The 14,459-nt window shown below is 37.6% G+C and overlaps 1 long non-coding RNA gene across 5 annotated transcripts in view; it reads right to left on the bottom strand.

Moving 5' to 3' along the window:
• LOC110395088 overlaps positions 881-14,459 on the bottom strand; it is a 17,775-nt gene continuing 4,196 nt past the window's right edge. For 3 of the 5 annotated variants that reach the window (XR_002436148.1, XR_002436150.1, XR_002436149.1), the window contains 3 exons: positions 6,187-6,324; positions 2,107-2,217; positions 881-1,043 (listed from right to left, as the gene is read on the bottom strand). This is a non-coding gene — a long non-coding RNA (uncharacterized LOC110395088). The remainder of the gene's footprint in view (positions 1,044-2,106; positions 2,218-6,186; positions 6,325-14,459) is intronic. The other 2 variants (XR_002436152.1, XR_002436151.1) reach the window with 1 other exon arrangement.

The following is a 14,459-nucleotide window of genomic DNA, read 5'->3' as shown; positions in this document are numbered from 1 at the left end:
ATGTTACCACTAAACTAACTACTCCAAAACAGAGCCTGTGCAAAAACTGCAAATTATGGGTGGAAAAGTTAAACACTATTTGCTGTTTTATAGCATGTGGAATATGATTTTTGACTTTAACATAGCCTTCTTACCTTCGAAATGAGTAGTTTTATAGCTAGCCCTAAAGTCTTCAGCTACCTTTCTTCAGTTGTGTCAGTGACCAGAGAGAAAGTATTTTAATCTTATCAGAGGAGCAAAGCCACGTGCAGTTATCAAAGCCAGCAGCTACTGCAGCTTCTCTGAGGGACTTGGAAAAGATCCCGGCTGGTGAGCACTGGTTGAAGCACGTTTCTAACAGTGACTATTCAGTGCTCATTTGCTCTTCTAAAGGTCTGTATATTATGCATGGGTCCTCACAAAATTAGGAGACTAATTCTAATCCAAATGTCTATTATGTTATTATTGAACTGATCTTGTGCTCTCTCTGTGGTTCTCTTATTGAATCAAGAAAAGTATTTTTTGACACCTGAGCATAACAAATAATCTTTGTTTGCTATCATTTATTATGCACTGACTGATTCAAATGTATCCCTTACATTACTGAATGTGCTTGTTATAGATCTTAGTCTGGAATGAAACATCTAATACTGTTTTCTTGTTTTTCTAGGAATTCAGAATTAACAAGTGCACTTTTAACCTCTTAATGACATCTATTCCTCTCATACTTGTGTTTAAAGACAGCAGTGAATCTGGCAGTGTGACCTAGAAGTCACTGCAACCACAAAAATTCCTCTCAGGCCAATTACACGAGGAGCTTAAATGTTTCAGAGCTTCTGTAACAGGTGGGAAACTCACGTGTCTGAAATGTAAAACTCATGCAGACTTCAGGTAAGCAGTAACGACTGGATTTATTTAGAAGTGAATGAGAAACCAACAAAACTCACAAATAAACAGCAGTAAGTTTGTTAAACTAAGCTCTCTTCTGGCACTTACTGGAGACTCAAATAATCCTCAAGGCATTCTGTAGCTGCAGTTCAGGAGTGGTAAGTCTGAGCTTCTTTCTAAAAAGGTCAAAGAGAAATTGTTAACACCTATCAAGGCTCACATGAAGAAAGATGTTCTGATCTGGGAAAACTTCCTGCTTTCCCATCTTAGCGGTATTAAATTCTGTGTCATAATGTCATAAATCACATTATTTATGAATGTCATGCACTGAGTCAGCTGTGGAAGTGTGGGCCACAGCCAAGTTAAAATTTTACACTGTAATAAAATCTAGTTAAATACATGCCAAAACATATGATCTATTCTTCTGGAGTCTAGGATGATTCTTCAGACTCAAAGCTGAAAACAAACCTAATGACAAGTTGAACACAGATTTATACGTGAAAAGGGCAATATGTGTACACTAATTTTTAAAAGCTTTCTGGCTGATTGATAATAAATCAGGAGGGCAGAGACATTTCAGCTTGTTTTCTTTTTCTCTTCTCTTTCACTGTCTACCCTTTCTTTTCCATCCTTTTCTCCTTTTGAGTGATATTGAATAATGTTGAGTGGGGTGTTTTATTGGTACCAACTACCAAACAGGAACACTTAGCTGCACGTTCTGTGTTTTGCTTCAGGTTTTGGCCAGTTCAGCTGAGTGCCTAATGTTGAAGGTATCTCTGAAGAGAGAAATATAACAGACTATCTGCTTTTTTTTTATTATTATTATACATGGGGTTTTCTGTACCATGGTAATAATTAGTTCTCCTGAGCACTTGCTTACATGGGAATTGATTTTTAAAAATGTGTATTTAGCATCTAAGTGGATTGTGTAAGCAAAAGTTTGCGCCCACACCAAAGTAATATTTTTAAGTCAAACTTGATGTAATCAAATCATTTATGGTCAGAATAACAAGACTACAAAGAAGTGGTTGCTCCACTGTTTATATATGTTGCAAATATTCTGTAATCACTTGCTCATTTAATGTTTATTTTCAGAAGAAAATAAGAGCAGTAATTTTATAAATCGTTTTTTAAATACAAAAGATTGCCATTTGTCTGTTCCTTAAGATTCCAAAGCATTCCTCTTTATATTTTTAGCTAAGACATATGCTAAGTTGCTGTACTGTGACTTGTACATACCTGCCTGTACTTAAATGCTTCTTATTAGGACTAAGATTTATTCCTTCTTGAAAGTTAGAATTTCAGGTTCCTCTAAAAGCAGGCAGAATTGATCCAAGAGCTCTTATTTTCCTGGAGGATGGTAACAACAGATACAAGCTGATTGTTTCACCTATAAATAATTACAGACTTGCTTAAAGACGATGGACATGAGATCAGTTCTGTTTCCCCTTCCTCCTCATCCATCCTTCTAGTATCTACTAAACATTCCCTGACATCTTGACCAAACATGGTGTTTACAGAGTATTGTTTTATATGCAGACTAATAAACAAAGGAAGTCACGCTATTATTTTGGCATTCTTTTGGTAGCTCTCTTTTCTCCACTACAACAACCTGTATTCCCAGCCAAGAAAGCTGTTTTATATGTACCTCCTGCTAAGAGGCCACCTCCTTGCTTTGAATGGAGGCCACTTTTCTTTTTGTTTTATGTAGAGATATCAAGTACCAGTGAGGACATCTGATTATATCTGTTTCTTCTTAAAAACTACTTATGGAGGTCCTATTTGAAGTTCTTTGATTCTGTATCACTTTTTGACCTTCACACCTAAATCATTTCATGTAGGGAGTAAAAGGTTAAACTATGAGCTGAGGAGATCCTGTGAATAAATTTTAACTTTTGTTGTGTTTCGTGGCGTGTCATAAAATGTGAGCATTTATCAGAAAGCAATAAATTTAATGCAAGACATTTCAGATATATTCCCTGTTGAAATAAGTTGTTGTCAGCCAAACTCTGCCTACATGTTTCCTAGCATCTCTAAAGCTACAACTTTTAGAAGATGACCTAGAACAACATCTCTTTCAAACAGACAATAGTTAGTTTGGTTAAGACCAAAGTAAAAGGACTTGCAAGCACATCTTCCCATCTTTTTTCCTATCCTTTACAGAGGCAACTACCTCTAGTCAAACTGCTTTCAGTGATTTCCTGTACCACAAAACTCCCTTCAATTAACAAGTTCTGAGTACTGAATAGAGTTGAGTATCCCTTACTCTGTCCCAGATGGCCCTATACAAGGCCATATGACTACTAGCTGAGCACTGCTGGCTGTATAGATGGTATTATCTTTTTTTTTTTTTGTAAATGTAGTTAGATGTATTTTACAAGGGTTGACCCAAACAGTAAGGGTAAAGATAGGCAGGCATTTCTCTGAATACACTATACATATATAAAAATAAAAGTAAAAAAAAAAAATTATCTCTGGCAAACTTATTCACAATTGATTCATATTGCAGAATGCTAAACAATATCAGGCAACTAACTCTGAACGTTTTTATGTACTTGTTATAATGAAATAATTGTAGGATGTTGTTGTAGAATTTTAGAAGCTTGGGGAAATTAACAATGTATTCTTTCAAATCATCGTTTGCTACATGGTGCATAAGAAAACACCAATGGTCCACCTAGCTTGTTTTTTTTTCCTACTGCTGCAGGTGCCCAAGGGAGGAATATGAAATTAAGGAAGCTTCCCCTTAGCAAGGATGTTTCCTCTTAATACTCTCCCAGGTTCTTGCCATTTTGTGCTTTTTCAAGTTAAAAAGTTCTTTTTTGGTCCTCAGAGCAGTATTTACTCCATACCTTTCACTAGCCTAGTTGTTGACCTTTATCTATTTTTTCATGTTTGCTTTGTCATTTTTGAGATGGGAGAACTAGCATACATGGAGTGTGGGCAGGCAGAAGATTTGTAGATGGCAGAATGATGCTTTGTCTGCTGTAACTTTCTTCTCTATTCCTTTCCTGGTAATTCCTAACATTTCGTTTGAATTTTTTGAGTGCTTTTGTGCTCTGAGCTGCTATTTCATGAACCTATTATACACTGCCCCAAAATCTTTCTCCCAGTGCTAGTGATCAACTCAGAGCTTAATTTTATATGTAAAGTTAGAATTATTTTTCCCCATGTGGATTGGGAGCCATTTATTTACACTGAACTTCATCTGCTATTTTCTGATCTAGTCATGTGGTACCACTGCATTTCTTAGCAGATAGCCCTTATCTTTGCCATCTTAGACAACTTGGTATCAATTCACTCAAATTTCCAGCTCACTTATAACAGGAATTATAATTTTGCTTCTCTTTTCATGAAGAAATGTGATGATAATGAGGGCAGGAGCAATGTTAAAGCTTTATATACAACATACATGCCAGTAGACCAATGCTGTAAATATGTAGAATATCGATAGGCAGTTGCCAACTGAAGGCTGACTCAGCACTCTGACTTCACTCAGAAATATTCCACTGTCAGTGGGCATCTCTTGTGATGCCATCTTCACAGAGGAAAAAAGACAAATTTTCTTGTCCTTAAGGAAGTGATGTGTAACTTCAGAGACCTTGGATCAGCTTCTGTTGCCACTACATGTATGAAGTGAACAAGGCATTTAATTTGTTTGTACCTTCATGTCTCATTTGTAAAACACTTACACATTGTTTTTTTGCTGTCTTGTCTATATTGAGAATCTCGTCAGGCAGATTTTTGTTACCTGTAAGAGTGCCTAGAATAAAAGAGATCCTGTCTCACATGGGGAGTTCTCAGTGCTGCTAGGAGAAATCATAATCCTTACTGGAAAGTACACTTTTCTGGTATATGAAAATTAGGGAAAGTGGAAATATTCAGACCTTTCAACAAAATGAGCCAGGCTTATTTTGCTTTATGCAGCATTTTTGGCTTCTAGGTGAATACAGACTGGAAATACCAAATTGGCATGAGCTGGTGTTTTTGTGGTATTTCTAATCTGAATGAAAAGCCCACTCTCTCTGACTTATTACTGGGCCAATTAGAGAAAATTACCACCTAAGTATAATAATGCAGGAGAAGCTTGGTAAGTGAGGAATGACTATTTATTCCTACAGTGATCTGTCTTAAAAATCTAAAATATTTCCCATTTAAGATACTGTAACCAAAATGAATAAAGAATTTTCATCCTCACATATTTATTAGTCTATACTGATTAGTGTGTTGCAGCTGGGATCTGGACAACCTGGTCTATTTAGTAGCAGAGACTTTTGCTTCTAGGGAAAATGTACTGGACACAAATACAGTCAGGAATGACAATGAAGTAGAAATTTTGTTAGTACTAGCAGCAGTACAGGGACAGATCTCTTTTGTCTTTCTGTGAGGCTTCGCCATGGATCTACAGCAATCCCTTTTTTTTTTTCAGTTAGGAGCTTATCTTGAGGTTAGAAAGAGGCTATCCCTTCCTTATGGTATTCATATCTATAGCACTTACTTATCTTGTAATTAGGAAAACCTACATGCAACACAAGTGGTGGTGGGAAAGGGAAGGGGGACATGGAAATTAAAAATGATTTCATGGCTTGAGATGGCTTGAGGGAAGAGGAGGAGTGGGCTCAGCCTCTATTACTGTGAATTTTCAGCTATACAGAGAGGAGCAGCTGGAAAATTTCAGAACACTTTGTAATTTGGAGTTAGGGCATTCTCTTCAGAACTATGGTCTGAAAGGTCTTAAGGCAAAAACTAAAATTAACCTTGCTTTTCTGCATTCCAGGTATGTTTGTAACCACTGAGCTAATGAGGAAAAATGTGCAGCCACTGTTACTTCTCCTTTGAGTGTAAATACTGTTTGGAGAATAAGCTCAGCAAGAAAAATCTTCATTTGTGAGTCTTGCTGGAGCTTTGATATAGTGTTGAAGTTTAGCTGACCATCAAATATTCAGAAGACTCTATGGAAACAGAATTGCTTTCAAACTACAGATGCAGCCATGATTAGGTGATAGATCTCTGTGGTATTTTGAGGATCTACAGTTTGGACTTAGGTATTTAAAGCAGGAGTTAAACTCCTAAGCCCTTTAATGGATCTATGGTGATTAGCCAACTCAAAGACTCCAGAAGACACCAGAAATGGTTGGGAAGGGCTCATTTTCCTTTATGACAACAGAAAGTAAATACCTAGGAGTAGCCATGGAAGTAGTAAAGACCAGGAACATAGGTAATTAATTCCTTCATCAAAGCTATGAGATAGAGTTACCTTGTGTATCAGTAAGCTGTGCAAGTACTAGAAGAGAAAAATTTGTGTGTTACATATCTCACCATCTGGATTCTCAGGCCTTCCAGGAGCTGGCTGATTTCTCTGAGGAGTAACCATGACTGTTTAACTGTTCTTATTCACTGAAAAGACATGTACCTATTGCCAAGAACTACAGACGACTCGAGCCCAGTGAGAAGCTTCTGTATTAGAAAGAGACCAACAGACAGTCAAGACTTGCTTTTCTCTTCTGTTGTTTACATAACCGACAGAAATTTTGAATTTATCTCATATACCACTTGAGAGGACTTGTTTATCACCAGTGACACAAAACCGTTTATTCAGAAAATTCCTCATTCTTGTCCCCAAAATGTATCGTTTATCAGCTCTGCTTCTGAGTGCCCTTTTCCAAAGACAATTGTGACTGCCTGCTGAGTCACCCTTGGTAGCTGCCCATTAAGCATGTGAGATATGGTGGAAAGCAGAAAGGGAAGGCTGTTGAGATGTCTACAAGCCATGAGATATTTGTTAGCAAAGGAAGTACTGTCATCCACTTGCCTCCTGAGAAGGGATGAGTAGCTCAATGGGAAGGCTTCAGTCTAGCAGGCTGATACTAAGACGTGGATTTGGTATCAAAGTAGGCATTAAAAGAGGTTTCCTTAATCCAAGGAGTACCTGAACATATGTGCGTAATGTTCTGCTCAAAAGCACAATAATAAGAACAATGCTCCAGCATTTACAGGTGGATCGACTTGAGCACTGACCCACTTCCCAACACCTGACTTTTGATCCACATTTTTTACTCCCGCAGGAAACTGAGCGATCACTGCCATCTATTGGTAACAAATAAACTGACATTATTGTCCCACTAAGATAAGGCACCAGAAATTACATAATTTACCTGAAATCAGACATACTACATAGTTAAAGATGACCATATATCTTCTCAGCCTACCACATCTCATGATGATGTTTTAAAATGAGACTTTCAGTACATGAAAGGTGCTCCCTTTATGCTAGCTTTTCTTAATAATACTTGGCTGTTTTTGTCTGTTATAATACAGCTCTCCATGATTAATACAAGACTGTGCTCATGTTTTCAGAAGAAAAACACCTAGTTGGTGTTCAGGGGATTCTAGGATTCCCAAGACTGAGATAACGTGGTAGAGAGTGGGAGATATTCCATGCTCTTGGCAGAAATCTCGTAAGAAGTACCATGAGATCTTCTAGATGAAAGGTACTGATTGCCACAGTTTGATTTATCATTATCACATGGTCCTTGATAGAAAAAAATGGAAATACTTGTTGTATGTGTGCTCTACACTTCAAATATGTAATGGAGAATTGTCCTGACCAACACCTATGAAATGAATCAAAGGTGAAGTAAAATCAGTGATTAACCTCTTATTAATATCTAAAACATTTATCTCTATATCTGAATAGTATTTAATGAGGGTAGTAAGTACACACAGAACTAACAATGGAATAATGAGCTAAGTAATTTTCTTAACATCTTATTTTGACTGTTCATAAGATCTCCACACCTATAAATAAATCAGTCAAAACTAATTTTAAGCAAGACTTCAGTGGCTCAATGTCACTAACTGTATTAGAAATTCTAGCTATTTATGCTAGAAAATGTTCCATGAGTAATGCCATAATTGCAGATGTGTTATAACTAACACAAAAGTAAAGTCTCTTACTCTTTGCTGCTTTATACTTCCTGTATATTATTTGGACTTCAAATTAGAGAATTAAACATAACATAAATTTTGAAGAAATAAATTATTCTTGCTATGTTTTTAAATAAATGTTTTACAGACCTTTCCAAATACATTGAGAAGTTATCTAAGGATTTTTTTTCAGAAGCCACAAAAAAATTTCATCCATGTATTGCCAATTACAGATTGAGATTTGAATTACATATTGAGATTTGAAAAGTTTCAACTGACATCTTTTCTGTATAAATGTTCACTGTATAAGATGTGTATAGATTCACCAAATAAGATGAAAACTGATCTATGTAAAAGTAGATATCTTAAAATTTGATTATTTGTTTCATTAAAATGAATATTTCCCAGGTCCTTGGAGCAGCTAACAAAAATTTGGAAACTTGAACCAAAAGGTAAGATGAATAATGATAAATGCTCTGTGTTGATTACAGTTTAAAACAACTAAACAAATGAAAAAAAAATGTCCCCAGTGTTAATGAGAAGCTATATGTCGAGATATCATATGAAAAACTACTGAGGAATATTTATAATATTCCTTTTTATACAGGAAGATTTCTTCTAAAAAGAAATGGTTATTTCCATGTACTTAGGACGTACTTGCCTCTTTAAAAAAAATAAATATATATATATATATGTATAGGTTGTTTATTATTTAGTAGCAAGTGATGCTCTCTGGCTATGAAAAAAAAAAAGATGATGTGGTAACATGAATTCTGGTACAATGAAATGAGCTGCTTTTCCCTGCCATCACCAAGAAGACCAGAGCATAAATCTGTCTGTGTGGAAGTGCACTAAGCTGTTACCCCAGCCCTAGGGAGTTTGGCAGCCCCAGGGAAGGGACTGTCCCTAAGGAGGCACCAGGTCTGCTCAGTAATTTTCTAAGTAATTTGTCATTTTTCTAAGTAATTAGTCATTTGAGCTATGGGCTGAGCAGGACTTGTGTGCACTTTCAGTACTGTGTTTGTGCAAAACAAGCATGGGGAGTAATGTCATGCCAGCAGCTTAGTAAAGAGATTTTAGCATTATCTTGCAATGGACCTTTAACCTACCCAAACACCGTCACACTGCTTGGCATAGACCAAGGGCTTCAGCTGTGCGCTCTGGAAGTACAAGACAAGCAAAGCTGTCTGACAAGTTTTATGAATGTTTGAGTTTTGTAAGAGAGTATTTTAACAAAGTTGTAATCCTTTTATCTCAAAAAGACTGTTGCTTAAACCACTGTTCACAAAATCAAGAGTGGGAGGTAGCAGAGGCCTGCCAGTATTAAGAGGATCAAAGCATGCAGGCAGTGACAGCTATATTTATGTTCCAGGTTTACTGAATTAAATTATTTAGGGACTTTAGAAGAGAAGGAACATTTCATTATCAAAACAACATGAAATATTTTATTGCTAATTTTAGTTTAGACATTTTTGGGGGAGGAGAAAGTCTCTTCCGTTTGGAATTATGTAACAAACACAATTTGGAAAATCATTACTTTAGAAGAAAACAAAATGTTTTCCTCTACATGTTTATATTAGATACTATTCTAATAATGTGATTTTCAAGATCATTAATTGCCTTGATCAATAAAAAACAATCAGATGAAACAATGCCAACATCAACTGTACTTTCATGAGCCTTCTTATTGCATCTGACATTTGACAGGTAAATATTCTCATAGGTTCAAAGCAGCCAAGTATGTTTAACTATTGATTTAGGATTTTCCATGCACAGGTGAGTTGTTGTTTGGACATAGGCAGAGGGAACTGGCTAAGAAGTCCCTTGGAGACATGATGCTGGTGCAATCAGAAACCATAAGAGAGCCAGGAGATTTGCTTATAGTGATCCAGGAATGGTTCAGCCAGCCCTTCAAGACTGCATCACTCAACTCACTACTTCACCTTTTGACTAGATGAAAACAATGTCCTTAGCAGATTCACATGGACACCTTAAGTAGCTGCAAAGACAGTGAGCTTGCTCACCACTCTGAAGTGGTGATGCCAGAGGAGTCCATACTAGAGACAACAGTGTTTCCTGCCTTTCCTATTATTTTCTTTAATCTTTCCCTTAGCTTGATCTTTGACTTCAAGAACCAGGATCAGAAAGTTCTCAGAAAGTGCTCAAGATCCTCTCAGCTTGGGTTTTATCTTTTTTTTTCTTTTCCCAAAGATTGCCAAACTAAGGATGTTTTTTGTTATAAAGAATAAGAGCAGAAGACAGGTAAAAACAAATATTATTGACATGGAAGCTCTACTTCAAATGCAAATATATTTATAAGTATAAATATACCTATAAGTTATAAACGCTTAACATATTTATAAGCGTAAAATGCCGTGTTGTAAGTGTAATTATATATTGCTTTGTGAGTATAAATATTTATAAGCATAAATATATTGTTTATTTTTCTTATTTTTGTCATGCTTAGTAGAGCTTTGAAAAGTATTTAGTGATGATTGTTTAATACAGGACTGAAAAAGCTACACTCTCTCTGTTCAGCTCCATCCCACGGATCATATTTAACTGTAATTACGTCCAGCAATAATGCCACAGCACTTCCTTTCATCAGCTAGGCTCCCCGAAATTAGCTTCCCTAATTTTGGCCTATATTTGCCTACTTGTAATCTTCATGGCAGAGGACAGCAGCAATTCATTACAGCCAGGTGGAAGAAGGATTTCCTTTCTCACAAGAAATAGCATTTAAAATAGGTATACATATACATCAATATACTTATATATGTATATTATAAATATATGTATATATATCTTCCTGTATCAGAATGGAAAGCCAGAAACCTGACTCTTTCCATGGGAGTGAGACTAATGTCTCTCTTGGTTTGCCAGCTGCCAAACTCCTTAGCTCTCCACCTCTCTGATTGCTTTCCTGGATGTTTTATTGCCCAGCTGCCAAGCTGGCTTGTTAGCTGCCTAAGGACCCAGCTGCTCTGATAGGGAAATCGAGGGTCCCAGGGAACCGGCAACCTGCCCACTCCACTGCCAGCCAACTGGCTAGTCCCTCATCAAGGCAGGCTGCCTGCAAAGCTGGGTTATTTCTGTTGAACTTTATTATGGATTCCTGCAGGATCCATATGTCCTTTTTAATCAGTTTTCACTGATGGAGCAGCTTTCCTTCAAAAAACAATAACTAATGTGCATCAGTGTTTCTGTGCTGTGTTAGAAGAACAAAGCATTGCTCTCAAATGTGTCCTTTAGCTATCACTGCAGTAATGCTTGCTCACTTCAAAGATCATAGGATCTTTGGAGTTGGAAGGGATCCTTAAAGGTCATCTAGTCCAATTCATTTGCAATGAACAGGGACACCTACGGCTACATCGGGTTGCTCAGACCCCCATCCAGCCTGACCCTGAGTGTCTCCAGGGATGAGTCTTCTACCACCTCTCTGGGCAACCCGTTCCAGAGCCTCACCACCCTTATCATAAAAAACTTCTTTATTATGTCCAATCTAAATCTTCTCTTAGTTTGAAACCATTTCCCCTTGTCCTGTCACAACAGACCCTGCTAAAGCGTCTGTCCCCTTCCTTCTTATTGCCCCCCTTTAGATACTGAAAGGCCAGTCTCAGATCTCCCCAGAACCTTCTCTTCTCCAGGCTGAACAGCCCCAGCTCTCTCAGCCTGTCCAAATGATGTAGAGATGCATCGGAACAGTATTCAAATAGGGCTCAAGAAAGGTGAAAAGAAAGTCATGGAGGCACTGGAAAGCTGATGACAGAAAAAGGGCACATGGGTATTACAAAAACAGAGGAAGCAGGACATTTCAGAAGGATAGGAATAATCTAAGTGAATGGGAGAAATTTTGAGGTGGGGGGAATTCTTCCCAAAGAGCCAATATATTTAGCTTTTAGACATTAGAAAGCTATGAATGTGTCATGCTTTAGAAATGCTCAGAGTCACTTTATAAAGGCTTAGGATTGTTCCATGAGTAGACAGTAGCTTAAAGAACATAATCTGCGGTTACGCAACAGCAAAGCCAAGTTCACAATTTTTCATGTACCTCAGTAGCGTGCCAAATGCCAGTCTGATGCCCTATTGCCAGAGAATATGTTTTGTTTTGGGATGTTTTCACCTAGTAAATGGCATGAAATCAAACTAACATACCAAACAACATCTATTTAAGACAATTCATGTCTTAGAAAAGTGTATGAAATGTATCTGACATTCTGTATGTGTTGCAGGTATGTATTTGGTGATATTCAAGATGGTGATATTTGAGAGTGGGCACTCTCCATAACGTTTTACTTTTTAAAAATCAATATTTCCCTCATAAATGCTTCTCCAATCTATATTATTCTCCCTTCGTTTGTCTGTTGTTTAGCTCTAGTGTGACTCTTCCTGTGGAAATACTCCCTCATTTTCTAAGAAAACAAGCTGAACCTAATATTTAGACCAATAATATCTCTCAGCTTTTTCCCCTCTGTATAGCAAAGATATTTTTACTTCCTCTACATTCCTTCCTACCCCAACTCACCATCCTTTTCTTCTTTACCTAGCCTATTCTGGTGCCTTCTTCTGCATTTGCTTCAATTTCTTCATATTTTAGAAAAGGTTCAGAGTAGAATTTCCTTCCTTCAATTTATTCAACATTTTGTCTATCTTTCCATATTTTTCCCTCCCCTTCTGATTTCACTGTAACAAAAATCTTCCTTCCTTTTAACATTCAAATTTTTGATTCCTTCTTAATCACCTCCTCCTACTCTGCGTTGACTCAGAATTTCTTTTCCTCCTCTCTTAACCCTTTCTTGCCTTGCATCTTACCTCCTCCCTGTATCACTACTTCTGTACTCACTCAACAATCCTTTCAAAATTTCTTCTACCACCTCCACGCAACTCATTATCTTTCCTACTTAAATTCTCCCCTTGACTAATTTAGTGTTATTATTGTTAAGAATAGTAGAAAAAAAAAAAAGCTTTCCATAAAGAGCAAAAGACAAGGTCTCTGCCAATGAACATGTCAATATAAAAAGAGATTATAGAGACAAGGGTGAAGTGAATAGGACTAAAGAAGGCTGTGGCACCTAATGAGAAAATGAAATCTTCATTGAGTAGTTCTCCATCATTTTGTTGTTTAAGTAATCTTCTAGGGAAAATTGAACTAGGGATTGAAGTAGCTGCAAAGTACGTTTTAGTTAGGTAGCTGTTTAGAACGAGCGTGAGTGCTTGGACTGTGGGACTGAAGTCATTTGCCAAAGACATCTGTATTTTCCAGCACTGTCTGCAGTATTTATTCTTCTGCCCTACAGAGCTGACACTGTCACATAGAAGAAAAAGGGGTTGCAGGTTTTTTTAATCTGAATTATTCACCAAATATTTAATAGGGATTACATCCAAATAAGTTAAACCTGCTCAAATCAGATTTAGTAAAGGTCCATATGTTGCAGGCAAGCATTGCAAGAGGCTATCCCTACTTTTAGTCTTCCTCCTCAAACAGCTAAGTGTCTTTGTCTGGGCCAAGAAGATCTGCTTATCTTATATCTGCTAGCTTTAGTAACAGATTTTTTCACAGCATTTTATAGACCCTCTACAGCATTGTACCTGACAGCTGAAATCTATTTTATATTCTTTTTTTTAGAAGGGAAAGGAAGAGGAGGCTTGGGAAATACATTTGTCTAGCTTTTCTTGGTGCTGCTTAGCAGGTGAGTTCCACAGCTGCTGCGGAAGGCTTTTGCAGTTTGCTCAGCAACATGTTCAAATTCCTGCAATGATAATGAAACGAGAGTGGTGGAGGAAGGAAAACAGGAGATGAGACAGGAGAGATGGAGCAATAATGAATGCAGTACTGAGCCTGCTTCCTGCTGAGTCAGTTCGCTGTTGACCTCCTCGGATGGATGACAGAAAACCAAGGCGTTCCTTGTAAAGGTTTTTAGTTCCTTTCACTGTCCAACATGTTCATTTGGATAAGAAATTTGAAGAGCAAGGGAAGCCAATGGGTCTCGTAATATTTGGAGGGTTCGTACCAAACACTGCCTCAGAGGTGGATGATATGCACTTTGCAGTGTGAGCGAGGCTGCACTTGGATCCTTGCAGGCTGCTGCTATTGCAGCTGACACTATCCTATGCCTCTCACGTGCAGCCATGTAGGAGGAAAGCCTCAGCACATCTTGGCATGCCTTCTGCAAAGAAAGACTGCTCACAAACAGCTTGACTGAAGGAAAGCTATATGAGTGCCTCTCCTAAAGTGTCAATATTAAGATGGGGGGTAATATTACCTTGGACAAACTATGTGAGTATCTCAGTGCCTCTGTTTCAGCTTAGTGGGCACTTGTGTGTGGGCAGCAAAGCTTCACCACTGCCCAGAGATCTCCTCAAAAAGCCAATTGTTCAGAGACAAGAGCAACCAATAGAGATGTGTTTCCTCTGGATTTGATTATATGGTTGTAGTTTTTGTACCTGCAAGGCATTATGTTCCAAGTCAATGAGAATATGATTGCTATGACTGGTAAGATAGAGTCATCTTACACAGATGGCCAGCAGGCTCAAATGCTGTTAGGATTGCCAGAGAACATCGCAGTCACCTGCAGCCACGTATCTGTGAACACTGTAAGTCTGCATTCTTCTGGAAGGTGCAGTCCTGCTACCTATTCATTGACATCTTCATGCTCTCTGCTTCT

Source organism: Numida meleagris, chromosome 2, assembly GCF_002078875.1.
Source record: "Numida meleagris isolate 19003 breed g44 Domestic line chromosome 2, NumMel1.0, whole genome shotgun sequence".
In the NCBI taxonomy this organism is placed as follows: Eukaryota; Metazoa; Chordata; class Aves; order Galliformes; family Numididae; genus Numida; species Numida meleagris.
Note: the sequence above shows the minus strand (reverse complement) of the source record. Positions and strands in the feature narration are given on the sequence as shown.